At 35.9% G+C, this 27,899-nt stretch overlaps 1 long non-coding RNA gene across 1 annotated transcript; it reads left to right on the plus strand.

The window, feature by feature from the left end:
* Positions 1 to 178: 178 nt before the first annotated feature.
* LOC128662459 (uncharacterized) lies at positions 179 to 26,428 on the plus strand. The gene is made up of 3 exons (XR_008402783.1): positions 179 to 265; positions 17,281 to 17,623; positions 26,216 to 26,428. It is a non-coding gene; the product is annotated as an uncharacterized LOC128662459 (long non-coding RNA).
* Positions 26,429 to 27,899: the final 1,471 nt, after the last annotated feature.

Below are 27,899 nucleotides of genomic sequence, written 5' to 3' on the forward strand. Positions count from 1 at the left end.
AGTAATTTTTCTTATTCCACAGGTGTATCCTGACTAGCAATTCCTAAGGCTCCTGGCATTCACTGTTATTCCTGCAGTCTATGCCCTTACAACATTCCTGTGACCTCTCTGCAACGTCTCTCTGGCTGTACACAGCAGCTGTGCTTCTCGTCTCCGGAACTCTGCACACAAGTATACCGCAATCATCATCGCTGCAAACAGCTGATCTCCTTCAAGCCAAATGTCTGTGTGACAAACTCAAGCATGGTAACGCTGCTGAATAACGGTAAAACCTTTTTAGTACCTGACTTACTTTACTTGTACTTAGAACTGCAAGCACTCTAATCAAAAGGAAGATAAGTTTGAATACAATCTCAACCTGATTAAGTTGTCATTTAATCTGATTGTTCTTCCTCAATTTTGTCTCCATGCTTATAACTGCTTCTGTTTCTTAAAGGCACAGGAGCACTGTTACTTTATAACTCAAACTAAATTCACTTACATATAATCTACCTATTCTTGTCAGTAATAGGTTGTGAGTGTTTGTGATACAAATCTATATATATATATATATATATATATATATTGAGTTGATCTAAATAACAACTATAAGAATTGTTATGTTATTTAATAGTTTTGATGAATCTGCAGCTGTGATCCCTTAAGTTAAAACAATTCATTATAGTTATTGTAGAAATTCTATTTCACACAATTGTATGTTGATAAGAACGAATATTCATAAGAATTCAATAATCGAATTATATTTACTGTTTTTGAATGTCACTTTCAAATTTGAATGTTTATAATTAGATCGAATGTCCACATTCGAAATTTTGAATGTAACATTCGATTAAACAAATACTATTTAGAAGTTCAATAGTTCATGGGGTAGGGAATTTAGTAAATTAGTGCATAATAGATACAAATATATTGATTTGAATGTTTCTGTTTCAAATATTGCATAATTTGAATATTGCATTTAAAGAAAGCATTATAAAAACAATAACAAATATATAAATTAGATTTTTTCATTTAGAATATTGCATAATTCAAACATTACATTTAAAGAAAGCATTAGAAAAACTATTACAAATATATAAATTAAAATCTTTTGAATTAGAATATTACATAATTTGAATCTAATTATTAGAAAATTTGAATCGAATATTACATTTAAAGAAAGCATTAGAAATACTATTACATTAAACAAATGTTAGAATGTTGTACATTCAAAATTTGAAACAAATAAACAAATGTGTTAAAATCTGTTTCATTTTTCGAATGTTGCGAAACATTCGCCCATCCCTAGTACCTGGACAGCACACGAATAGTGACCCTAAACAGCACTATTCATGTTCCTCCCTGCACACCCTACAGCATGTGTAACTCATAAGTGTCCAGGAAATCATGGCCAACACTAGGTGAGATAGTGTCAATGGTTTATTTAACCCTTAAAGCCCTTAGGACATTCTATGCCATCCTAACTGCACTGGGCTTTAACAACCTTAGGACGGCTATAAACGTCCTAGCCTTTTGGCTTTACTAAAGCCAAAGACGCGTCCCGAATGGGATCGAGGGCTGGAGGGTGTGCCTAGCATCATAGGTACTACCCCCCAGACACGATCCCATCATTAAAATCACATGATCGCATGAACGATCGCGTGATTTTAATTTTTAACTTATTTGTTTACATTGGAACTTTGTTCCAATGTAGACAGATATAAGTCCGGCTGTTAAGGGGTTAAAGTGATAATAAACTTTAGATAATCAAATGCCATATTTCTAATCATTGCCAATAAAAAGTATATGTGCACTTTTTATTTAATCTATCTGTTGAAAAGGTTAAATCCATGCCTATAGTAATATTTTTTTTTGTTTTTTTTTAACAAGCTTTATTGAGACAATAAAAAACATAACAGAAACGAAGGACCATACAATTACGTGCATCTGATAACAAAAAAGATATGTATACATGTTGCTCATGGTAAGGAGTGCAGAGTGGTTGAAAGAAAAAGTCTATTGCTAGCCAACAAGTCCATGGAAGGCTCATGTCATGGCCGGCCAGGGTTCTCCCTGTGCCAGCAGACTTTTGCGTCTTTTGTCCTTAAGCATGTTCGTATGGTTCACCTCTAGTTTGTAGCTTGGTTTTCCAACAAAAAGTTATAAGTATACAAACATAAAAACCATATGTTAACATTTAGGTAAGATTAAATACTCATCTGCAATATGAAATGTTCACCGGTTAGAAAGAGATAGCTAGCTTAGAAAGAAAGGAGGAGGAAAGAGGAGGTGGGGGGAGAAAAAAAAAAAAAGGGGGGGGGGTGCGAGAAGGTGGAGCTGATCTAAAGCCAAAAGACCATGACTAATTCTACTAATTTAATTCCACATGGACATCATTATGTCGTAGGTGGAAGACTGATTGCTCATTGAATAATGCAGCTTTTCCAGCACAAGTAGCTCATCTACGGCAGATCTCCAATCCGAGATAGTTGGTATCTCCGATGATTTCCATAGTCTGGGGATGAGCCGCTTTGCTCCTGTGAGCATAATCAAAAGAAGAGCCCTTTTCTGCCTCTCCATTTGTTCAGGGAGGTGCAGGAAGAGGAGGGTTTCAGGCGTGTTTGGTATTTGTATATTTAGTTTCTCCGAAATTGCCCTAATAACTGTCGTCCAGTAGTTTGTTAATTTGGGACAAGCCCACCAAATATGTAACAGTGTGCCTGTCTCGCAACAGCCTCTCCAACAGGCCGCTGTGGCCGTCGGGAAGTAACAATGTAGTCTGGATGGAGTATAGTACCATCTGGTTAGCAGTTTGAGCTGTATTTCTTGGACTGTAGCTGAGACGGAAGAGCATTTAACCATGCGGAATGACTTCAGTATATTAATGTTTTTATTACAATGTTATGGCAGCCCACTAGGAAAAACTCTTTTTTAAAAAATTATAATTCCAATGAACATCCAATCAATGCGTGTGTCAAATGACACTCTTGAAGTCTAGCCCTTTAAAAGCCCTTTAGGAAGCCTATGTAGAGAGTGGGTGGGACTGATCTCTATGTCCCAGCCCAGCCAAAAGAGGAAATAAAGAGAGGCAGAGGAATAGAAGACACCAATTACGATTATAAATCTTTAATTAAAAAATATACACTTTTTAAAAATTTTTTTTGTTTTTGCAGTTTTCCTTGTACACTAGCATATTTTTCATTACAACATTCTTAAAGTCTGAAATCTACCATCACTTTGTATTTGCTGCTGCTCAATGGCATTGGGAAAGTCCCCCACCCCCAACAATTTTAGCTGATTTTTGCCTTTTCCAGAACACTAGACAAGAGACACATGGAGGGGCCATGCAACCTCACCAAACTAGGTACATAGAATTATTCAACTTTGTAAACCTCTACAACTCCAAATTATTGCAGTTTTTCTTTTATATATGTTTAAGCTCTGTAACTCATTTAATGGTAAACATATAATTCTGTAACATAATACACGCTATAATTATTTTTATTTTTATTTTGTATGAATATAGTTCAAGTATATATAATGCATTTATAAATTTGCAAACACAATTACAGATTAAAACATTCTCCTAGTACATAAGTTAAGTTCATTTTAGTATTGCGTGGTTAGGGATATAACAATAGTAAAAGTACTTGTACAGATGTTATCAGAATGAACCCTGAGGCATACAGACGGACAGAAAGATAGATGAAACGCTCACCTTGAAAACAAAGGCCTGAATGTGTTTTATCAAGGCTAAGCTGTAGGGGCCCTTGCAGCAAAGTCACTCACAGCACAGTGGAGAGCAGTCCACTTTTCTCATCCTTACAATATAGTTCCTGTTATTCTTATCTACTAAAAATCAGCAGATAACTGAATATAAAGATACATTTTAACTGTAATCTCTCTGGTAAGGCCTAGTTTAAAGGTAACATTTCATTTTTACAATCTAGCTTTTTATAAGTAAAATGTTTCTTATAACAGTGGGAATGTGTTTATATTGTGTAGCACATTCACATGATAATAGACACTGCTACAAAATATCTATGGACCATTGAGCAAAAGGAGCATATGGTCTTTATCTTCACGTTCACCTTTTATCTAAAGTATATAGACTGACTGTTCTTGCATATACAGTTTTATCTAGGGCAATACCATGCACCATACCATGACTACAGTATTTTTAAATGGGAGGGCAATGTTCCCAGCCAGGGAACCTGTTTTACCATGTTTGACGCTCACCATCTTAATTTATGATTGCACAAACAATTACTTGTGCAACTTGCTCTCCCTTGCCAAAGCTTACCAATCATTGTGGATAAATTAATGGTCTAGTTGAATGACATTACTGGCTAATTTTAATCATAACATAAAATATATCAGATTACATTTTACATAGATGCCCATAACTCATTCATGACAATAATGAGAATACTAGGAGCACTCTGACAATTTGACACCCAACCATCCAGGGTACAGGGTAAGGTTTTTAGAAATGAAAGATAAACTGCACCTAGTAAAGTTTGTCCCTTGCAACCAGGGTTGCGCTAACAAACATTAGTAAAAAGCTACAGATGAAGACTGTAGGGTGTTAATGGGAAGAAACTGTTTCTATTACTTAATTTTGGTATTTTAATTTAAAGCCACCCCATTACATCTCTTCTTGTAAAGTAAAGGGCCTTGCACATTTATAGCTGTTGACACTGTTTAGCATTGGGAGGGTGCTAGAGCAATGAATGGAAGTAACTGAGCTTCCACCAGCAACCAATAGAACCACCACTATAATTTAACTTTAGTAGGTACAATTAAACCATACTTAAATTACTATAGGTTGCCACATAAATAGTTAGTTACGGGGGCGTGTCTCTTGAATGGATGCAATATCGGTTGCTCTGAGTGGAACATTGATAATTTGCCTTTTATCGGTGTCTAAGAGGGTCATCCATCTACCCTAACCTGATATCTAGAAACTACACATTCAGCTGAATCGAATGATATAACAACATTGGGTATTCAACCTTTGATAACTGATCTGGAGCGTTGAGGCCTAGGGCAGACTCCTCAGTGAGAGGCTCTCAACACCCCCCCCCCCCCCCCGGTATACTACAAGCCGGGTAAGCAGTGTACTATCACTGAAAATTAGAGATACTAATATCCAAGCAATGGAGCATAGGAAGATTGTGGATAAGCTCCATCCTGGAGTCCCATAGAGTACAACTCTGCAGCGACATAGAGATGGCATTTAGATCTGTTTTATAATGTGAAAAAGGTTGAAGGCGCCTAGTTACGATAAGTGAAAAATATAAAGATCAGGTTAAGGTCTATATATGCCTCTAATAGAGGAAAAAGTATTTTTCTCAAATCTCAAATAAAATATGAGAATAGGTGTATAAATATAATACAAAAGTGTAAAAATATCCAGCAACAATGAATAGATTAAATTATATAACTAGTGAATCACAGTGAGTGAAAACATAATACAAAAATATAAAGTGAAGCTAAAGTTGTATAACGTGATGCATACAAAGGCACTACGAGGAACTAAAGTTCATATAAGTTTGTACCCATACACCATCCAGGATATATATGTATCCAAAAGTCCACTTAATTTCGGGATGTGCGGCAGCAAAACTCCTTCCAAAACTGATAGGCACCAGCGTGGATCTACAGATAAGTGGAAGATAAACAAAAAGGAGGCGCCACAATAGTGTGAGATCGTTGGTAACAGTGAACCCCCGCACACAATACAAAATCACTTACTAGAAGATGAGCACTTGAGAAGTGCCACTGGTGCAGACTGAACCATTAAAAGCTGTCCAGCGAGCTTATCCTCACGAATTTTGAGCCAGCAGACTTGCTTCAGAATCCCAATCCAGTAGGGGAATCAGGGAGTTTATCCTCACAGATATGAGGATAAACTCACTGATTCCCCTACTGGATTGGGATTCTGAAGCAAGTCTGCTGGCTCAAAATTTGTGAGGATAAGCTCGCTGGACAGCTTTTAATGGTTCAGTCTACACCTGTGGCACTTCTCAAGTGCTCATCTTCTAGTAAGTGATTTTGTATTGTGTGCAGGGGTTCACTGTTACCAACGATCTCACACTATTGTGGCACCTCCTTTTTGTTTATCTTCCACTTATCTGTAGATCTTTTTTATGCAGCCACGTGAAAACAGGGGAGCAGCCATCAGAAGCAAACTCCTCCATAGATATCCAGGAGCCTAGCGCAGCGGAGGAGAGTATGGTAGCTACCGCTCAGAGAATAAACAATAAACATATTGCTGGACATAACAGAGTGCTTAACCATCTAGGGGCTAAAACCGCATCTAAAGGTTCTACTTCATATGTCCCTGCAATGGCGCGCATGAAACAACAATTCCGGAAAAGACAGGCCCGCAAAGCTCCACATCTATTACGTCTACGGAGAAATCCGGACTGCAGCTTCCACCAACAAGAGGTGAAGTACATGGGTGTGGATGGGATGGATACGCTATATTTACTGAAGTCATACACACCACAAAAAGCTGCGCGACCAGTAAACTCAGCCTCATACAAAATTTTCAAAAGCCGACAAGCCTGGAGGTTCCTCACCTAGAACCTACAGGCTGTGGACGACACAGAGAGCATAGAGTCCTCCATGGTGGAAAGCAGGGAAGATCCATGGGAGCCTTGACTGCACCTATGTAAGCTTTAAGGTAGGAGTCGGCTGAAAATACTATATTTGACTCGGTATGGACTGGCGATCAGATGTATGTACGGATCGTTGCATCTAAATTGCAAAGCCAGGACTCTCCCTTCTAAAAACAATTCAATTGTTCTGTACACTGTTTTTTTCCCTAGCCGTTTTTACAGTCTAGATAAATGTGTTGCTATATTTAATGTTATGGCCGGAATACGGATGGCACATTAGAGCATCCCTGCAACCCACATTTAAACGTTTGTGAAGATAAATTAGGTGTCTGTGCTCCTAAATGTGCCTGCTTAGCTCAAATGTAACTGTATCTGGCCCCATGCTCACACATATTTTACTAATGCGGGTATGTTGTGATCTATCTGTGTGTTCCACCCCGAATATGCTCTTATTAAGTATTCCATTCAGGAAATGATGGTCAATTTTAGTTTCCTACCTTTCGCTATCCTGAGCACTTATCTAGACAGTAAGAGATGTTTGCATTTGTATATACACCTGCTGGCTGGTTAGATTTAGCCCTCTTCCCTTCAACCTGTTTAATAGTTAATAATAGATGGGTCCATATTTTGATCTTATGCTATCAAGAGCCATGGTGGCATAACTCTGTATAGAGGGATATATTTGGGTTAGGCTCCCACTAGAGACGCTGACCAATGGAATTATAGATCATTAACCCTGGATATTCTATAAAGGCCTGATAGTTCTCCAGTTGAACAATAAGCTTGATGTGCTGTATGGGACCCCCAGTAAAAATATACCCCTAGATTCACCAGACCCCTATAACCCTGTAAAGACAAGGGGGATAACACTTATATAATCCCCTACACTTACTTAACCTGTTAGGGGGCTATTTTATTTTATATAACATCATTATTAATGCTCTTTTTTTTCTTATCCTCATAGTTGGAGTGTTGTTATTCCACAATCTTTATATTATATTCACTACTAAATATCATTGCTTGTCTGCAACTATAGTTTTAGGGTCAAAGAGTGGCCCTAATTGTGCCACAACTACCATTCGGCTAGATTTAGAGTTTTGTCGGTAACGACCCGCGTAGCTAACACTGGCTTTTTTCTGGCCGCACCTTTAAAATAACTCTGGTATTGAGAGTCCACAGAATGGCTGCGTTAGGCTCCAAAAAAGGAGCGTACAGCATATTTAACGCCACTGCAATTCTCGATACCAGAGTTGCTTACGGACGAGGCCAGCCTCAAAAACGTGCTCATGCACGATTCCCCCATAGAAAACAATGGGGCTGTTTGAGCTGAAAAAAAACCTAACACCTGCAAAAAAGCCGCGTTCAGCTCCTAACGCAGCCCCATTGTTTGCTATGGGGAAACACTTCCTACGTCTGCACCTAACACTCTAACATGTACCCCGAGTCTAAACACCCCTAACCTTACACTTATTAACCCCTATTCTGCCGCCCCCGCTGTCGCTGACCCCTGTATATTATTTTTAACCCCTAATCTGCCGCTCCGTAAACCGCCGCTACTTACATTATCCCTATGTACCCCTAATCTGCTGCCCCTAACACCGCCGACCCCTATATTATATTTATTAACCCCTAATCTGCCCCCCACAACGTCGCCTCCACCTGCCTACACTTATTAACTCCTAATATGCCGAGCGGACCGCACCGCTATTATTATAAAGTTATTAACCCCTAATCCGCCTCACTAACCCTATAATAAATAGTATTAACCCCTAATCTGCCCTCCCTAACATCGCCGACACCTAACTTCAAACATTAACCCCTAATCTGCCCTCCCTAACATCGCCGACACCTAACTTCAAACATTAACCCCTAATCTGCCGACTGAAGCTCACCGCTATTCTAATAAATGTATTAACCCCTAACGCTAAGTCTAACCCTAACACTAACACCCCCCTTAATTAAATATAATTTACATCTAACGAAATTAATTAACTCTTATTAAATAAATTATTCCTATTTAAAGCTAAATACTTACCTGTAAAATAAATCCTAATATAGCTACAATATAAATTATATTTATATTATAGCTATTTTAGGATTTATATTTATTTTACAGGTAACTTTGTATTTATTTTAACCAGGTACAATAGCTAAAATAGTTAAAATAATTACAAAATTACCTGTAAAATAAATCCTAACCTAAATTACAATTAAACCTAACACTACACTATCAATAAATTAATTAAATAAAATACCTACAATTACCTAAAATTAAACCTAACACTACACTATCAATACATTAATTAAATACAATATCTACAAATAAATACAATGAAATAAACTAACTAAAGTACAAAAAATAAAAAATAACTAAGTTACAAAAAATAAAAAAATATTTACAAACATCAGAAAAATATTACAACAATTTTCAACTAATTACACCTACTCTAAGCCCCCTAATAAAATAACAAAGACCCCCAAAATAAAAAAATGCCCTACCCTATTCTAAATTACTAAAGTTCAAAGCTATCAGCCAATCGGAATTCGAGGGACGCCATCTTGGATGACGTCATTTAAAGGAACCGTCATTCGGCGAGTAGGCGTCGGGAGAAGAGGATGTTCCGCGTCGGATGGAAGATGATGGCTCCCGAAGAAAAAAGATTGAAGATGCCGTTGATAGAAGACTTCAGCCGGATCATGGACCTCTTCAGCTCCCGCTTGGATGAAGACTTCAGCCGGATCATGGACCTCTTCAGCTCCCGCTTGGATGATGACTTCAGCCGGATCATGGACCTCTTCAGCCCCCCGCTTGGGCTTGGATCAGGACATCGGAGGAGCTCTTCTGGATCGATCGGTGAACCTGGTATGGTGAAGATAAGGTAGGAAGATCTTCAGGGGCTTAGTGTTTGGTTTATTTAAGGGGGGTTTGGGTTAGATTAGGGGTATGTGGGTGGTGGGTTGTAATGTTGGGGGGGGGGTATTGTATGTGTTTTTTTACAGGCAAAAGAGCTGAATTCTTTGGGGCATGCCTCGCAAAGGGCCCTGTTCAGGGCTGGTAAGGTAAAAGAGCTTTGAACTTTAGTAATTTAGAATAGGGTAGGGCATTTTTTTTATTTTGGGGGTCTTTGTTATTTTATTAGGGGGCTTAGAGTAGGTGTAATTTGTTTAAAATTGTTGTAATATTTTTCTGATGTTTGTAAATATTTTTTTATTTTTTGTACTTTAGTTAGTTTATTTCATTGTATTTATTTGTAGATATTGTATTTAATTAATGTATTGATAGTGTAGTGTTAGGTTTAATTGTAACTTAGGTTAGGATTTATTTTACAGGTAATTTTGTAATTATTTTAACTATTTTAGCTATTGTACCTGGTTAAAATAAATACAAAGTTACCTGTAAAATAAATATAAATCCTAAAATAGCTATAATATAAATATAATTAATATTGTAGCTATATTAGGATTTATTTTACAGGTAAGTATTTAGCTTTAAATAGGAATAATTTATTTAATAAGAGTTAATTAATTTCGTTAGATGTAAATTATATTTAACTTAGGGGGGTGTTAGTGTTAGGGTTAGACTTAGCTTTAGGGGTTAATACATTTATTAGAATAGCGGTGAGCTCAAGTCAGCAGATTAGGGGTTAATGTTTGAAGTTAGGTGTCGGCGATGTTAGGGAGGGCAGATTAGGGGTTAATACTATTTATTATAGGGTTAGTGAGGCAGATTAGGGGTTAATAACTTTATTATAATAGCGGTGCGGTCCAGTCGGCAGATTAGGGGTTAATAAGTGTAGGCAGGTGGAGGCGACGTTGTGGGGGGCAGATTTGGGGTTAATAAATATAATATAGGGGTCGGCGGTGTTAGGGGCAGCAGATTAGGGGTACATAAGGATAACGTAAGTAGCGGTGCTTTGCGGTCGGCAGATTAGGGGTAAATTATTGTAGGTAGCTGGCGGCGACGTTGTGGGGGGCAGGTTAGGGGTTAATAAATATAATATAGGGGTCGGCGGTGTTAGGGGCAGCAGATTAGGGGTACATAAATATAACGTAGGTGGCGGTCGGCAGATTAGGGGTTAAAAAAATTTAATAGAGTGGCGGCGATGTGGGGGGACCTCGGTTTAGGGGTACATAGGTAGTTTATGGGTGTTAGTGTACTTTAGAGCACAGTAGTTAGGAGCTTTATGAACCGGCGTTAGCCTAGAAAGCTCTTAACTACTGACTTTTTTCTGCGGCTGGAGTTTTGTCGTTAGATTTCTAATGCTCACTTCAGCCACGACTCTAAATACCGGAGTTAGAAAGATCCCATTGAAAAGATAGGATACGCAATTGACGTAAGGGGATCTGCGGTATGGAAAAGTCGCGGCTGAAAAGTGAGCGTTAGACCCTTTCCTGACTGACTCCAAATACCGGCGGTAGCCTAAAACCAGCGTTAGGAGCCTCTAACGCTGGTTTTCACGGCTACCGCCAAACTCCAAATCTAGGGCATTGTTTTTAACAAGGGTTTATTGTATGTTAAAAAAAAAAAAAAATGGAGGTTTTTCAGATGGGATCCAAAAGTGGTCCCCTATTGTTGATTATTGTCCTTTGCAAGTCGTATCCCCCCTATAGCACAGTGAAATCCAAAAGTGGCCTCAGATGTCAATTATAGGACATACAGTTTTTCTGGCAACCATGTTGTATACTATTATTTTCTATGCAATATCATATGTTTTGAATGTCTTGGTTAAACCAATTCTAGTTATACAAGTTGAAACGATTTCTAAATTTTGTTTTCATTGAAATGTATTGTTTTGTGACGCAAATTTAACCTCAATAAAAAAAAAAAAATTAAAAAAAAAAATAGTTACCTGAAAACAAGTATCTTATTATGGAAATTAAAATGTCTAATCTTTAGAAATGTCAATCACAGAACATTAAGGGGCCAATTTATCAATTTGCGAGTGGACATACGCTGTTGGCATTGATCATTGTACAAGCATTTCTAGTGAAATGCTTGTGCAATGCCACCCCCTGCACATTCGCAGCCAATCGGCCACTAGCAGGCGGTATCGATAAATCCGATCGGGCTGATTGCTGTCCACCGCCTCAGATGATTTAAGGAGCAGCGGTCATAAGACTGCTACTTCTTAACTCCTGTTTCCGGCGAGCCTGAAGGCTCGTGAGGAAACAGATGCATACGAGGCTTGATAAATCAGCCCCTTACTCTCAAGAAAAATTAAACATCAATGATGATTAATAAATAAAAATATAATTAAAATATATTTTTTATAATGTGAGAAGAATAAAAAACAAATATATAAAGTCACTCTGTTGAAAAAAGCAGTTAATATCTAATAGTAGGCTTCATGGCACATAAACAGCGGCTTGAATCATACAACACACATTCATTTGATCATGTAATCCCACAAGAGTTAATCATCAAATATGTATTACCTGCTATAATGTATTAGGAAACACTTATTCAATTCAGTGTTTTTGTTCCCAACATGTCCAAATTGTAAGGCCAAATAACTGATGCGCAAAAGCCTTTCTGTAATATTCTCCAACGCTTCTCTCTAGCGGTGTCTGTTACCTATTTTATATAGGTACACATGGTTATTGTACTGAATTAATCTCTCCTCAGTGAACCATGCACGGAAAGGACCTAAGCAAGGGCTACAGATTTGCAGGTTTAGCGGTTTCTTTTACAGAATTCCACAAGGAATCTTGTAGAGCTCAAAAGGTCGCTCAGAACCTACTTGTTTTTAAAATGTGTTGCAACTAAGAGACCTAGAAGTTCAAACCAAGCTTTTTTTATAAATCTGGGCCATAGACTTATTTTTTTCTGGTATGTAAGACAAAAAAATAAAACTACTACATTTTATATTCATATGATTCTATCCGCCAGCCAGGTGCATATTTATTTCTGAAACCTACCTGTCTGTTATTTGTTTTTTTATTTTATTTTATTCTCTTTGGAATAAATTCTGAGGAATTTCTTCTTTTCAAAGTTGAAAAAGACATTTCTTGTCTTTCTTATCTGTCATATTTTGGATGCCTTTCTTTTATATTTTCACATTTTCTTTTTTGTTGTAGTTTGGTTGCCTGTCACATTCACTCTAGTTTATATCCTCTTTGGAGATGGTCACTCCAATTGTTAGTAGTAATTTTTTCTCCAAGATAAAAGGCAGACTTCAACAGCTTATAAATCAGTTTATGAGCCTACCTAAGCTTAACTTTTAACAAAGAATACCAAAAGAACAAAGCAAAGTTGATGATAAAAATACATCGGAAAGTTGTTTAAAATTGTATTCCCTCACTGGTTTTCACACCTGTCCACAGGCCTCCACAACAGGCCAGGTTTTCAGGATTACCTTGGATGAGAGCGGGTAAAATAACTAGGTTTACTAATCAGCTTATTATTTCACCTGTGCTCCATTTTGGATAACCTCAACATGTGGACTGTGAGGGAAGCCTGAGGACAAGTTTGAAAATCAGTGCCCTATCTGAATCAAGAAAGTTTAATGTTGACTTGACTGTCCCTTTAAATGACTTTTATAACTTTTTATCTTTTTTACAGGTACTCTCACCAGTTCCTAATAAATGTAAACAATTTAGAGAAGTACTTGCTTATCTTTCTTTTTTGTCAATTCTGATCCTTCTATAGCCCTATTTTAATCTATTAGAAGATATTTGAAAAAGCATAGTATGCATGTACTAGCAATGTATTGTTTTCTTCTTTTAAGACATAACAACGATTTGAGGAGACACTTGAATTAGAAAATGTGTCTGAATTGCATGCATGATATAATAGGATATGCTGAATAAATATACAAAAAAACGGTTATCTACAAACTTCTCAATGTTTTGTCTTTCTATAGGATTTTCACAGACTTTTATGGAAGTAAATTATGCCTAGTTGTTCAAACTATTCAAGATAATACTTTAGCAACTTGTGATTTTTTTTTTTTTTTTTGCTAATGGTACCTTGTACCATTGTTTATTTACCTAGTCATCTGAAATAATAATTCATATATATTTAGGATAGTGAACATAGAAAATCAAAAGGAGAATGAGCATACTTTAATAAGGATTACTTGTTTTGTGATATACAAATTAATACTCCTCTTATAGGTGGCGAAGTTATCTTAGCATTTTTTTTAAATAAAATATTAATATAGTGGTCATTCTAAATGATAGTCATCCAAGGACTTTAAAGGAACATTAATTAATGCTAGCTGACTGATAATCTTTTTTTTTTTTTTTTTTTAAATGTAATTATTTTTTTAATCAATCACTTGTGACAAGATTTGTTCCAGATGATTGGATAATTGCTAATGTAGTACTACTTTATAAAAAGAAAGCGTAAAGTATTTGTAGGCATGTGATTTTGACTTCAGTAGTAGGAAAATGTACTAAGTTGATCTAATGGAAAGAATTGTGTCGTATATACATACTACTAATTAAAATTGGGGTGTTTTTACTCTACAAAGCTGATATCAAAATAATTTAGTTTTTAAACCACTTGACAAAAGTAATTGGACATGGCACGGAGGTAGACATAGCTTGTCTAGAATTTAGCAAAGCATTTGACATTATTTAGCAAGATAAATCCATAAATGGTGTCTTACCACCCCATGGATGAATCCCAAGGGTGTATATTCCAGTCTGCTTTATAGTATTTTGCATGAGTAAAGATTGTGCAATAAGCCATTTATAAATTCATTGCCATCTCAGTCCATTCGAAAATAAAAGGATTTAAAACTACTTTTGTAATGCATTCACGCTGTGTTAATGTCAGATATTTTAAATTTAAACTTTTCCAATTCTTTAGAAAATACCACCTGCAATATTTTATAAATTTTAAACATATTGTTACATCTAGACTTTTTGTAGTTTTATTTTTAGCCTTCTACTCACAAAAAGATCTCAGTTTATTGTAAACTTTAACAAATTAAAGCCCAGTTTAAATAATACTCTTAAAAACAGGGGCACTTTACTTAATTAAAGTTTACAAAGATGCTTAATTTTTAAAATACTTACCTTTGCGTTATGGTAATTATAACGCTGACCCTCCACCCACATCTGCTGCTTTTTTTAGCAGATCGATGATGAATCCGGCTTCCTCCAATCTTTCTGTGCCCCCTTTGGCGTCCAGCTCGTAAGGCATGCAACGATTGGAGGAAGCCTATGACATGACACTCTCTTGAATTTTGGTAACTTTATGCCCATATTCACTGTTACATATTTTATATTGCTAACAGTGATTTATTGCTCTATATTAGTCTAAACTTCTCATTGTGAAAATTTTCATGGAAATGAGCATATGCCATAGACTGTTCATTTATGGATTTTCTTTAAAAAAAACAAATGTATGGTGCGATGAAGATTTGTTATCTATTATTAAGCTCCAAATATGGACTAAACGGTCTGATCTAATTTCTTTGTGATTTTATAATGTATGATAATGTCTAGAAAAAGGCATTACTTTGTAACACAATTAATGCATAATATGGCAACTGTAACTCTGTTTGCTGCAGTTACTTAACCTGTTGTCAGCATAATGTGGTGCAGCCAAGTTATTACAAGAAATAAACAACGTATAGATTGCTGTTTATCTATTTCTATCTATAGCTATCTATTACTCCATTGATCTATGTAGAGCTAACTGTAACCCTCTTATCTCTCTGAATAGATTGAAAAATAACATTCAGTAGGAAGGGCTTGTTTTTTGAGAGGCCAACAGAATTTTAGTGGGGTCCTATTCCCATGACTAAGGGCCCAATGATAAAAAAAACAGCTATGGAGAGAAATCACACAAAATCTTCAGGATTTTTTTTAGACCATATATTGTAATATAGGAACCTCTCCTTCACATACAGAACCTGCATAGTGAGATAAACATCTCTCAATGTAAATTTTGTGTTTCTAAATATGTTTGAGGGACCTCACTGCACTAACAAGACTTTCTAGATCTCTGAGCAGAGAGATCATTAGGCCCTAGGAGTTAAGTAAAGGTTCTGCATCCTCCTCTAGTTATAAGATGTCTAAAATGTTGGATTTGCCTAAATGTGCACATTTCTCTGGGCTTACGCTTGTATATACAATGAAGCTTAATAAACTCACCCAATCTAATAAAATAAAATGAATTGCCAAAAGCAATGTTATCATATGGATTACCCAACACAATGCAATAACATAGTACAGACAGCTGGATAAGTTCATATTTTTAAGTTATCTTATTGAATGTGACAGAGCCATACATTTGTCATAAACTATATATAATTCAAGAAGTGGCATTGCCATTGTTCACATATAGCAAAAGCATTACAGTGAAATACATTTACAATAAATGTAGCTACATTCTGCAATCCTGGATATTGTAATATACAGTATCTTTGAATAGAATAGCAGACCTGTACAGAAATAAAGGTGTCCCTATTGAGTGCTTTAAAATAAGGTACTTGTTTTCAGAATGCCAGTTACGGATGAACTGCCCTATTCTACACTCAACTTTCTTTAAAAAATAAATCTATAAATCCAAGGCACTATAGGGCAGCAGTTTGCAACAATGGGGTCTATTCCAATATTTCGGATTGTGTTCATTGACTGTTTTTACAGCTCCTGATATGCTTTTTTCATCATTACAATTGCAATGCAAATTAAATCAACATTTCCTTATCTGAAAAAGAGAGTATTGCATCTGAGCAGATATTGGAAAATTAACTCATAGGATGTATTAAAATCATCAACATCTGTAATCAAAATCCCTCTCACCTCTAATTATCAAATTAATATCAACCACATAATCAGCACATCAAGTTAAACAGCCAAAGACATTTGGTAAATGCTTAAAACCCACATATAGATCATTTAGATATGCACAGGCTCAGTTTAGAAAACAAGAAGGCGATGCCCAAGCCAACAATGGAGATGGTCCCTTTTGATGATCCTAGAAAAAATTATAAATGATACTGAATATGTCCTCATTATTGATATGTTAATAGAAAACATCAATAAATTATATCTACACGATATTGCTAGTTGCAAAATCAGTATAGACTTCAATACCAATGTTTATCTATCAGCAAATTACATTAAAACTAATTTTAATAACATATTAATGCCACTCTATCCAACTGCAAAAACATACACATGGACTCAGTTAACCCTCTATAAGGAAGCACTCACTGATAGGGGCCATGTTGCAGGTTGGTCATGTTGTCAATGTGTCTACTGAGGATACTGAGATAGGCAAGAGAGTGTGCATGTTTATAACGTTACAAATATTGCTGCAAACTGCTGTCTTATACTGCTCAAATCATGGGCACTTTCCTGGGCCTACTTCAGTTTACTCTGCATGAAAATGAGCTAAGTTTCAACAAGGATAACAAGAGAAAGAGGTATATTTGATAATACCAATATCTGATTTTTTATAATTGTACATAATTTCTCAGTCATGAACATTTTATTTTAATCTCCACATCCCATTAAGACTACAATGGGAAGTGGATTAAGAATGTTTTAAAGTTATAAAAAATATGATTATATATTGAAACAAAATAGTAAGGATATGGTTAATTGCAGACATGCCATGAATGGTCTGCAATCAAACATACAAACCAATACTGAATCAATTTATGATTAAAATCTCCTTTTCAATTAACCCATTTTTTTTTTTGCTTCTATGTAGGTCAGCAAAAATCCAGTGTCAATGCCTGTTACGTACAGGTTTTCATATGTTTCTTTAAGATTTATGTAAGAAGTCAAGATGTCCCGGTATTAACAATGACACACCTTTGCTCAGCCTAATGTATTCAAACAAACGTCTAAATCAGCTGAGATGAAAAATTATGATTTTGAAAGTCAAATTCTAAAAGATTGGATATACCCCTTTGTTTGACATTGACCTAAATTTAAGGGATTTGATTTCTGGCTTAATACCGAAACTTGAAAAGATATGTGACATACAAAATCCTTACAAGTGAAAGAAATAAAGAAACTTGAATCAAACAGATTTGAATATAAAGGAACATGTAAGTGATGGCTTGACTTTTGCATATCATTTCTCTGTGGATAATAAAACTTAAATTCCACACTAGGCTGTTAATTAATTTATTTTTTTAGGTTGTCTGGCTACGTAGTCTGTTATATGTATTTGTATTTTTTTTATCATTCATCAGTCCTAATGGCCTAGATTTTGTAAAAATAAAAACTAATACTGAGCAAAAAAACTTGCCACAACATCCCAACTCCAAAATTGCTAATCTATGAGTTGCGGGTCACTCTTTATTGTAATCAATAGAACACCATCTATTTCATTCACTTCTGGGGACATAGAACACATTTCACCGTGAAGAACACTGACATCACAAAAATACCTTCAAAATATGACAGAACAACGTAAAAAAATTAAAACAAAAAATACTCGATGTATAAAACAGTGCACACTAAAATAAAACACAAAGAGCTAGAATACAAGTGGCGAGCTAACGTTAAATATTACAAGTTGAAAGTAAATGGGTAACATAAAGTGTGAAGGTTAAAAAAAAGCTGCACCAAGCACCACATAAGTACATTAAAATAAAGTGTTACCCTTACATATTCGTTATCTGATAAAAATTATTCATATAAATATTTAAAAAAAATAAATTATAATGGTTAAAAGGCATATGGTATGTGACAAGGTGCTTGACTGCAAATGGCTATTATATATATGTGTGTGTGATTCTAAATATGTGTGTATAAATATTTGTGTATAAATGTATACACATGTGCATTTATATGTTTATATATGTACATACCTACATATATACATATATGAACACCCATGTATACTTTGGAGCCCTTCCTAGACAAATACCATTAAACATGAAAATTAATTTTAATTCAAATTTAATATTTTTCATTTTGTTTAACTCTGCTTCAATGTAAATAATTTCCATTCCAATGTTCTTCACATAAAGGAAAATGTTATTTGTATTTTAAATAAATATATATATATATATATATATATATATATATATATATATAATCTGGACAAGGATAAGCACTCACTGGATTTAAACACAACAAATTATTTATTCGGCAGTGACGTTTCGGGGCATTCACCCCTTCCTCAGACGTCTGAGGAAGGGGTGAATGCCCCGAAACGTCACTGCCGAATAAATAATTTGTTGTGTTTAAATCCAGTGAGTGCTTATCCTTGTCCAGATTGAATATTTTGTTAAGCACCCTGGTCTATGTTTGGGTTGGCAAGTGAGAGTGCACTAATTTGGAGTCTATATATATATATATATATATATATATATATATATATATATATAAAAGAATTCAAGGGAAAATGGACAGAAAAATTGCTTTTAATTTTGGTAGTGTTGATAGAACAAATTAGATAATCTAAGCGTTCTAATATAAATACCAACTCATATAAATGGGTATGTTGGTATATTAGTAAATATTGTGGTGCAGACCCATTAAATAATTATTAACCAATGGCAAAAAAGATCTAGTGGTTTAAAATAAAATCACTCTAAAGACTGGGGATTCAGCACTCTTTTTTGGAAAAGTTTAAAGCCCTGAGGAAGCCCCGTCTCTCTAGTGACGAGGGGTGAAATGCGCGTTGGCATTGGCTGACCGCTCCACGTGACCTGACATGCTGGTTTGTTTGTTTGCATTGCGGAGGATTTGAGCATGCTACTAACTTAACAAGCCAATGTAAGGCAAATATTTCTGGACGATATCGACAGAACCTACTTGGTTTGCACAGCAGACTCTGTATTATACCTGCATAGCAGTTTCCAGATGGAACGTTCATGGAGCAATATGAAAGTCCTGTAAAATAACAAACTGGTGCAGTTGACAGAAGGGTACGAATCTACTAACAAGGTATCCTCCTGCATCTTTGTGTTTGTTTTTGCTTTTCCTTGACACACAGCATGTTTTAAACCTTTGCTTCAATTACTCTGCTATAAACAAGATAGGTGCAGTTGACAGAGGGGTATCATAACATCTAAGGAATATCATCCTGCATTTCTGCATTGTCCTGCTGAATTACTAATTTACATGCTTCATGCATATCGTTCTGGCTCATATAAGTACCAGTGGCACGACTGCATATAAGTTCTTGCTCTCCTGGTTCTACTTATTACTGTAGGACGTCACTAAGAGCTCCTAGACACCTTTAGGAAGTGTTATACCAAGGAAAAGACTTAACGTCTATACAGTCCGCAATAGACTGATAATTTCTTGGCACTAAGACAATATGTCTAGCCCTCTTGGGCTTATAGTATATAACCTTCCTGTAAATCCGCCCATATAATATAGCTATGTTATTATTTGCACATGCGTTCCCTCGCATGATATCTTCCTAGTGTTCATGTAATGCTCAGTATTATAACCTATGTGTCATTATCTTTAATATGACAGATGACTACACACAGATTGAGTAATCTTGATTATCTTAGTTTTCACTAAAACCAATAGAGGTCTGAGAATATTTTAAAGACTCATTATCTGTGCTTATTCACTTGTAGCATTGGTATTTGTTTATTTATTTATTTATTTATTTATAAAATATTTTACCAGGAAGGATACATTGAGATTTCTCTCGTTTTCAAGTATGTCCTGGGATCACAAAACATTGCATTGATACAATAGGGTACAATAAAATACAAAAACAATAATAAAAATACACATTATATGCAAACATTTAACATAGAGCAGGTATGAAATATTTAATCAACCATGACAGGAGCATTCTGTTTTGAGATATGTAGAGAGGGATCTCTTAAAGGATTTTAGGCTTGGGGAAGTTTTTAAAGTGTGAGGGAGGTCATTCCATAATTGTGGCGCTCTGTAGGAAAAGGAGGATCGAGCTGCTTTTTTTTTTGCATTGAGGCAAGCTAAGTAATGTGCTGTTATTGGATCGGAGGTTATAGGAGGTGGGAATAGCAGGGGAGAGCATTCTGCTCAGGTAGGGTGGGAGCTATCATTATATTGTGTACTCTAGGAAGTATTTACACTATTTAGCTCTTACAAGCTGTTTGTCATCTCACATGGACCGGTCCTAATAATTTTTTAGTATATGTGAATATATTTTGATTTGTTGTTTTAACCACGACATTCATTTTACCCAGTGTTAATGGGAGCTGACATCCTGATGCCTGCGCTCGACACAGTGTGAAAATAAACCTAACCTTGTTAAAAACTAAGCAAGTGTTGCCAAGTGTTTTTAAACATTTCCAAAAAAGAGTGCTGAATCCCCAGTCTTTATAGTGATTTTATTTTAAACCACTAGATCTTCTTTGCCATTGGTTAATATACTGTATATATATATATATATAAATTTCCAAATGAACTCTGCACTCACTCCACTGTACAACCGCCCAGGGTGCATCCAATGCCACAGTGTGCCTTCACATATATCCAAAAATGAGAGCACTCACCAGGACTTAACACTTTAAAGCAATCACAGCTTTATTTTAACAAAGTGACGTTTCGAGGATTCTAAACTCGTCCTCAGACTTTACATTTGTGTACATACCTCAGTTCTTTTAAACCCTCCACCGACTATCACCGCGATACCGGAAGTCACCCGGCGTCCTGTGCGCAAAACTGCGCATGTCCAGAGCGTTGGCATGGCAACCGGCCGCGGTGTACACTAAAAACAAAAATGTGAATACAAATGGTTACAATACAGAGCTATTCAGTTGTTGCAATATTCCTAATGCACTTAACATCCTAACAATGCGTGCTACTATCTATTTCAAGAGTTATATAACAATATTGTTAAAGCACTTAACATCCTAACGATGCGTGTTAATATCCATTTCAAGAGTTACATAACAATTTATATCTATACAACTGTGAATTGGTATGGACTTAATTCCTAATCTTATATCAAACCTACCACATCGTATGGCTATATCAGCAATCATAATTCAATACACAGATTACTACAAACTAGCGTAAGATAATACTCCCTTAACTTGTTGCTTATTATTTCCAATACTATTCTAATTGCCACTATAGTATTATAGGTAAGAATCTATTTCACAAATAACAGTGCCAGTCCAGGTTGGTATTCAAACCATAAGGCACCAAAGTGCCCAGATTGAAGATCTACCTGGACTCGCACTGCAACAGGAGTCTATCTCTGTCACCCCCCCTAGTCGGGGGTGGAATGTGATCTATGATCACATATCTCAAGTCAGCAACCGTATGGCCAGTCAACGCAAAATGTCGTGCCACGGGTTGGTCAGACCCCTTGTTTTTTATGGCCAGTCGAATGGCTGCACGATGATTGGCCATACGGGTGCGTAAGTCATCAATAGTCTTTCCAACATAGAATAACCCACACGGACAGTGTAATAAATACACTATATGTGTCGTCGTGCAGGTTACTCTATGTCGGATAGTATATCTACGATTGGTGGTAGGATGAACAAAGAATTTTGCATTAGACAAACCACTACATGTAGTACATCCTGCACACTTATAGCATCCAGGTTTTTTAGTCTGTAGCCAGTTAGATTTTTCATAACACTGTACAGGATCAACCTAATCATGTATATACATATGTATAAATATATATAGATGTATATATATATATATATATATATATATACATTTAAACTAAAAAGAAAATTTTTTTCTATGTGAAGAACATTGGAATGTCAAATTTTAGTAACTCACTTTGATTTTAGCACAGTCGGTCAAATACGGTAAGTGTTAGGTTTATTTTTTAAAGCACGCTACATTGAAGTGTATGGGGAGAAGTTATTGAGGTTGCAATATCGAAGTCTTGAAGTTAGAGCGCATCGGGTTTCACTCGTGTGCTAACATTTTAGTATTAATTTGTAATTCTGCACGAACCTGCCCGCAGTAAAAGCTTACTTTGAACGCCCATAGCATGCCACATGTAATTTAGTTTGAAAACAGTTAAAAATAAATCAAATAAAAATAAGTCAATTATGCTTAAATAGTGACATAGAACCGAGAGGCAAGATAGTGAATAAAGTCTTTATAAAGTTCACATTCTGGGCCTACCTGTAGGTGAAAAATCCCAGTCACGCTTTTGGAAAGCCCCAGAACACAATGATCAGCTTCTGGAGACACCGTCCTTTATATACAGCAAAACTTATTTACTGTAACAAAAGAGACTCGCAAATATTTTACTGATACAAACATTTACATAAACCATTTTAAAAGCTTTGTTTCTAAGTGTTGTGTTTACGATTATTGTTAGCTTACGGCTGATATGCACTTCCAACTAATGCTTATTGGCTGATAGCCACTTCCTACTAATGTTCATTGACTAATATGCACTTCCTACTAATCCTCATTGGCTAATATATATGTACAGCTAATACTTATTGGCTGATAGCCACTCCCTACTAATGTTCATTGACTGATATGCACTTCCTACTAATCCTCATTGGATAATATATATTTACAGCTAATGCTTATTGGCTGATAGCTATTCCCTACTAATGCTAATTGACTGATATGCACTTCCTACTAATCCTCATTGGCTAATATATATTTACAGCTAATGCTTATTGGCTGATGGCCACTCCCTACTAATGCTCATTGACTGATATGCACATCCTACTAATCCTCATTGGCTAATATATATTTACAGCTAATGCTTATTGGCTGATAGCCACTCCCTACTAATGCTCATTGACTGATATGCACATCCTACTAATCCTCATTGGCTAATATATATTTACAGCTAATGCTTATTGGCTGATAGCTTCTGGAGACACCATCCTTTATATACAGCAAAACTTATTTACCGTAACAAAAGAGACTCGCAAATATTTTACTGATACAAACATTTACATAAACCATTTTAAAAGCATTGTTTCTAAGTGTTGTGTTTACGATTATTGTTAGCTTACGGCTGATATGCACTTCCAACTAATGGTTATTGGCTGATAGCCACTTCCTACTAATGTTCATTGACTAATATGCACTTCCTACTAATCCTCATTGCCTAATATATATTTACAGCTAATGCTTATTGGCTGATAGCCACTCCCTACTAATGTTCATTGACTGATATGCACTTCCTACTAATCCTCATTGGCTAATATATATTTACAGTTAATGCTTATTGGCTGATAGCTATTCCCTACTAATGCTCATTGACTGATATGCACTTCCTACTAATCCTCATTGGCTAATATATATTTACAGCTAATGCTTATTGGCTGATAGCCACTCCCTACTAATGCTCATTGACTGATATGCACATCCTACTAATCCTCATTGGCTAATATATATTTACAGCTCATGCTTATTGGCTGATAACCACTTTCTACTACTCCCTGTTGACTGCTACACTGATCCTCCTACTGCTCATTTGCTGATTTCCACTACGGTTAAGGCACATTGGCTGACAGACACTTCAAACTAATGCTCACAGGTTCTTAGGTGCTTCCTGCTAATACTCATTGATGATTATTAGCTAATGAGTATTAATAGGAAGTGTACAGACACTGGTATTTTTGTTTAAATGTAAATTGAAATAGCTTTTACTGCAAATTTATTCCAATAAAAAAATGTCAACATGTTGAAATGCGCTTCTTTCATATGAATGACAAAAAATGTACCATTTTAATAATCTGATTGGGAAATAATGCTTTTGAGCCAAAACATAATTTCTGTGGCCCTTTATCATTTATTGCTGTTAACATTTTTACATTTGGAGCAAATACAAGTAAACCCTCAAATTTCTAATCACTGTTTAACACGTCCCACTGCAATTTAGTTAACTGGAACAAGCAACATCAGTGTTAATGTGATAATTTGGGACAAGATCAATAGGATATATCAGCGCCGAGAGGTGAACAGAGATGTATGTGTGTGAGAATTAGTTGTGTTATTGTACAAGTCATTTCTGGCAAAAGCCCTCCGTCCTAACTTGCATTCGTCCTGCTCCAATGCCTTGGCACTGACAAACTATTTAATAAATGTAATCAGGTTTAGTGCAGCAGAGGGCTGGCTGCAGACAGTGTCTGCCAGTTACTCCATCTATTACTCACGTTAGAGACCTGTGGCTTCGCTGGTGCTTTTTCATTTAGAGAATTAGAAAGGGGTGTTTTCAATACAAAAGCAAGGCAAACATGTTATTGTTTGATATCCTATTTATTATGGAGGGAGCAGCGAGCTTTAGACCTTTTACTTAATCACTGTAAGGTTTCAGAGCAAAACTAAAACGCGTATTCCCGTACTGACCGATGTTAACCCAATGTCAGCTTCTGGGAAGGTAAAGAATTATTACTTTTATTAAACCTTATGAGGCTGTGTCATGTTTCCAGAGAAGTTGGAACAATACAATAAATCTTTTGCTTGAAACCCCCCAATCTTTACTTTTTTAGTGACTTAATGAGTCTTTTGGGTCTGAAAAAAATGCTTTAAACTATGTTTTCAAGTACATTTGAATTAAAACTGTCGCCACTACACAATACATTTGACAGTTTTCAAAAGTTACATCACATATCTTGCAAAATATTCTTATATAAGAGAAGTTCCTTTAAAGAGGCAGAATAATGTACTGATGTATCTGGGAAAGAAAATATATTTAATGATATGAAAGGGACATGAAACCCCCCCCCCAAAAAAAATCTTGATTTAGATAGAAATTGCAATTTTAATTTTTCCAATTTACTTCTATTATCCAATTTGCTTTGTTCTCATGTTATTTTTTGTTAAATAGATATCCAGATAGGTAGCATGTGCATGTCTGCAGAACTACATAACAGGAAATAGTACTGCCATCTAGTGTTTTTGCTAATGCATGACACTATTGAAAAACTGCTTCCATATAGTGCTGCAGAGACGTGCACACTCCTGAGTTTATGTCCCTGATTTTCAACAATGGATAACAAGGAAACAAAGAAAATTTGACAATAGAAGTAAATTGGAAAGTTGTTTGAAATTATATGCTCTATCTGAATCATGAAAGAAAACCCCCCACACAGGATTTATGTCCATTAATTGGATTCATTTGAAATATCAGTTGACAAAAGAGAGACCTATTCTTTTATTTGCCGCTAAGATTGCAGTTTTCTGAGAAATCATTTTATATGCATATGTGCAATTAACTTTGCCATAAACACATTAGGTTATGCTGCTTTATCAAGGGCACAAAGAGAGAGAAAAAATAACCTAAATTTGACTCTTCTTTCAATCTGGGGTGAGGGATGGATTTCCCATTAAAAATGTCAGTGTTTGTATGTCATTATCTTATGTTGAAGGGAAGTAGCTTTGGGAGTAATTTGGTGAAGCACTTCTTTAAAGAAAGGGTGACTGATTCATAGGGGCTGATTTTTCAAGGGCTGAATGGCCCCTGATGCCCATGTTTCTGTGTGAGCCTCCAGGCTTATTGATATCAAGCATATGTCTCTTGTCATTGTCTCACCAGATGAGTTCAGCTATGTCCAAGTAGTGTGTTGCTGCTCTGGAGCTGAGTTTAACTATGTATTTAACTCATTTGCAGGTGGTAAACACATTTTCATTTTGCGCTTTTATGTCCCTTTAAGCTTGCACGTTATAGGAAATATGGGCCTATGGTTTTTATCTGCTGTTATAATCTGTATTTTTATGTTTCTGCATAGGAAATATATATTTAAGAGGCTAGGAAGGAGAGATGGATGTTCTACAAAATCAAGGGAAAAGGAGGAGTTGGGAGATGAGTAGGAAACAGAAGGAAGCTAGACCAGAAGCTAAAAGAGATTTAGGAGGAAGAAATCACAGGCCTCAGTTGAGAATTATTTTTCAGTGTGTTAAGCTGTTAAGCCAATGGACTCAATAAAGAAACTGTTTTAAAATTTCTTTGCAATGTGAACTCCTTTAGACATTTTTAAATAAGAACTCTCACTAGAAGTATTCCTGGCCTTTAACAAACACTTCTGTTTTTTTAAATGTTCTACCAGTTCTACTCCTGCTTCTGCCAGCAGGGGGTGACTTCTGTCAGGGGACCAATGGGCCAGGGGGGCCCCATGAGGCAAGAACAACTAAAAAAAAAAAAAAAAAATTTAAATTTTGTCAGTCACCAGTGGGAACTACAGCAGAGTGCTAATTGATCATGGGAAATGTTATTACAAGGAGTAAAGTATTAGCATTTCAGAGGATTTCTGAGTGTGCACTAAACCACTATGCACAGTGTGAGACAGGCTTGACACTTTGTTTGTACAGTGAGTGCCTGAGTCAGACAGCATTACAGAGGAGGTAGGACTTAGTAAATGTTTTTTATTTCTTTGTACAATTTTGGATTGTAACTTCAGTGTGGTAGTAGTTGTATGGTGGGGCCAGAGGTCCATAAAATCACATTTTTTAGCAGCAGTGTATTTATGGTTATTTGACAATGCTGTAGAAATTCTATATTTAAAGCCATGCAGGAATGTTTCCTCCTCAATACACAAATGGTGGGTGCCCTTTTGGCAGAGATGCGTTTTTTTTTTATTAATATATATATAGTAATTACATTCCAGTTTACTGCCCCTTTATGCAAGGACTTTCCAGATGCAAGGAGGAATTTTATCTAAGATTTTTACATCTGTTATACTCTCAGACTAAGATTTCTCAGTGTTTGAAATGAGACAGGGTAACTTAAAACTGTTCAGTTTACACTACAGCTGACTTAATTTTGAAATACATACAAACAAGCATTTAACCAGATCTAATGGTATGAGTACCACAGCGTATGGTTCCACCAAGACCATATAGAGTACAGCATTTTCAAAATCCATAAGTACCGCTGACAGATGGGAACATTTGTACACTATATTTGAAGTGGTGCTCTTGGTTGGGGAAAATGGAGAAAAAACAAACAAACATATGTCAACCTTTTAAAAATACTGTTCTTCATCTAGCCATCTACCCAGATCATTAATGTACAATTTTGAATTCACAGAATTATTTTTGTTTGCACATTTACAAATATGATTCTTTAAAAAGTGATCTCTTAATTTCTGCTATTTTTTTATCATGCATGTCACACACTGTTGATTTAGGGGATGCAATGTGCAGAAATGTTACTTCCTGTGAGTGTTTTTGTGGGTGTCTGTGTTTATGTCTTTGTGCTTTTGCCTGTGTCTCTATGAGTGTGTATGTATTTTTTTTTCTGTGGGTCTCTCTGTGAGGGTGGGTGTGTATGTCTGTGCATTTTCTGTGGATGTCTGTGAGGGTGTGTGCGTATGTCTTTGTGCTTTTTCTATGGGTGTCTCTTTGAGGGTGTGTGTATGTATGTCTTTGTGTATTTTCTCTGGATGCCTCTGTGAGGGTAGGTTTGTATATCTC

This window comes from Bombina bombina, chromosome 6 (assembly GCF_027579735.1).
Source record: "Bombina bombina isolate aBomBom1 chromosome 6, aBomBom1.pri, whole genome shotgun sequence".
Lineage (NCBI taxonomy): Eukaryota > Metazoa > Chordata > Amphibia > Anura > Bombinatoridae > Bombina > Bombina bombina.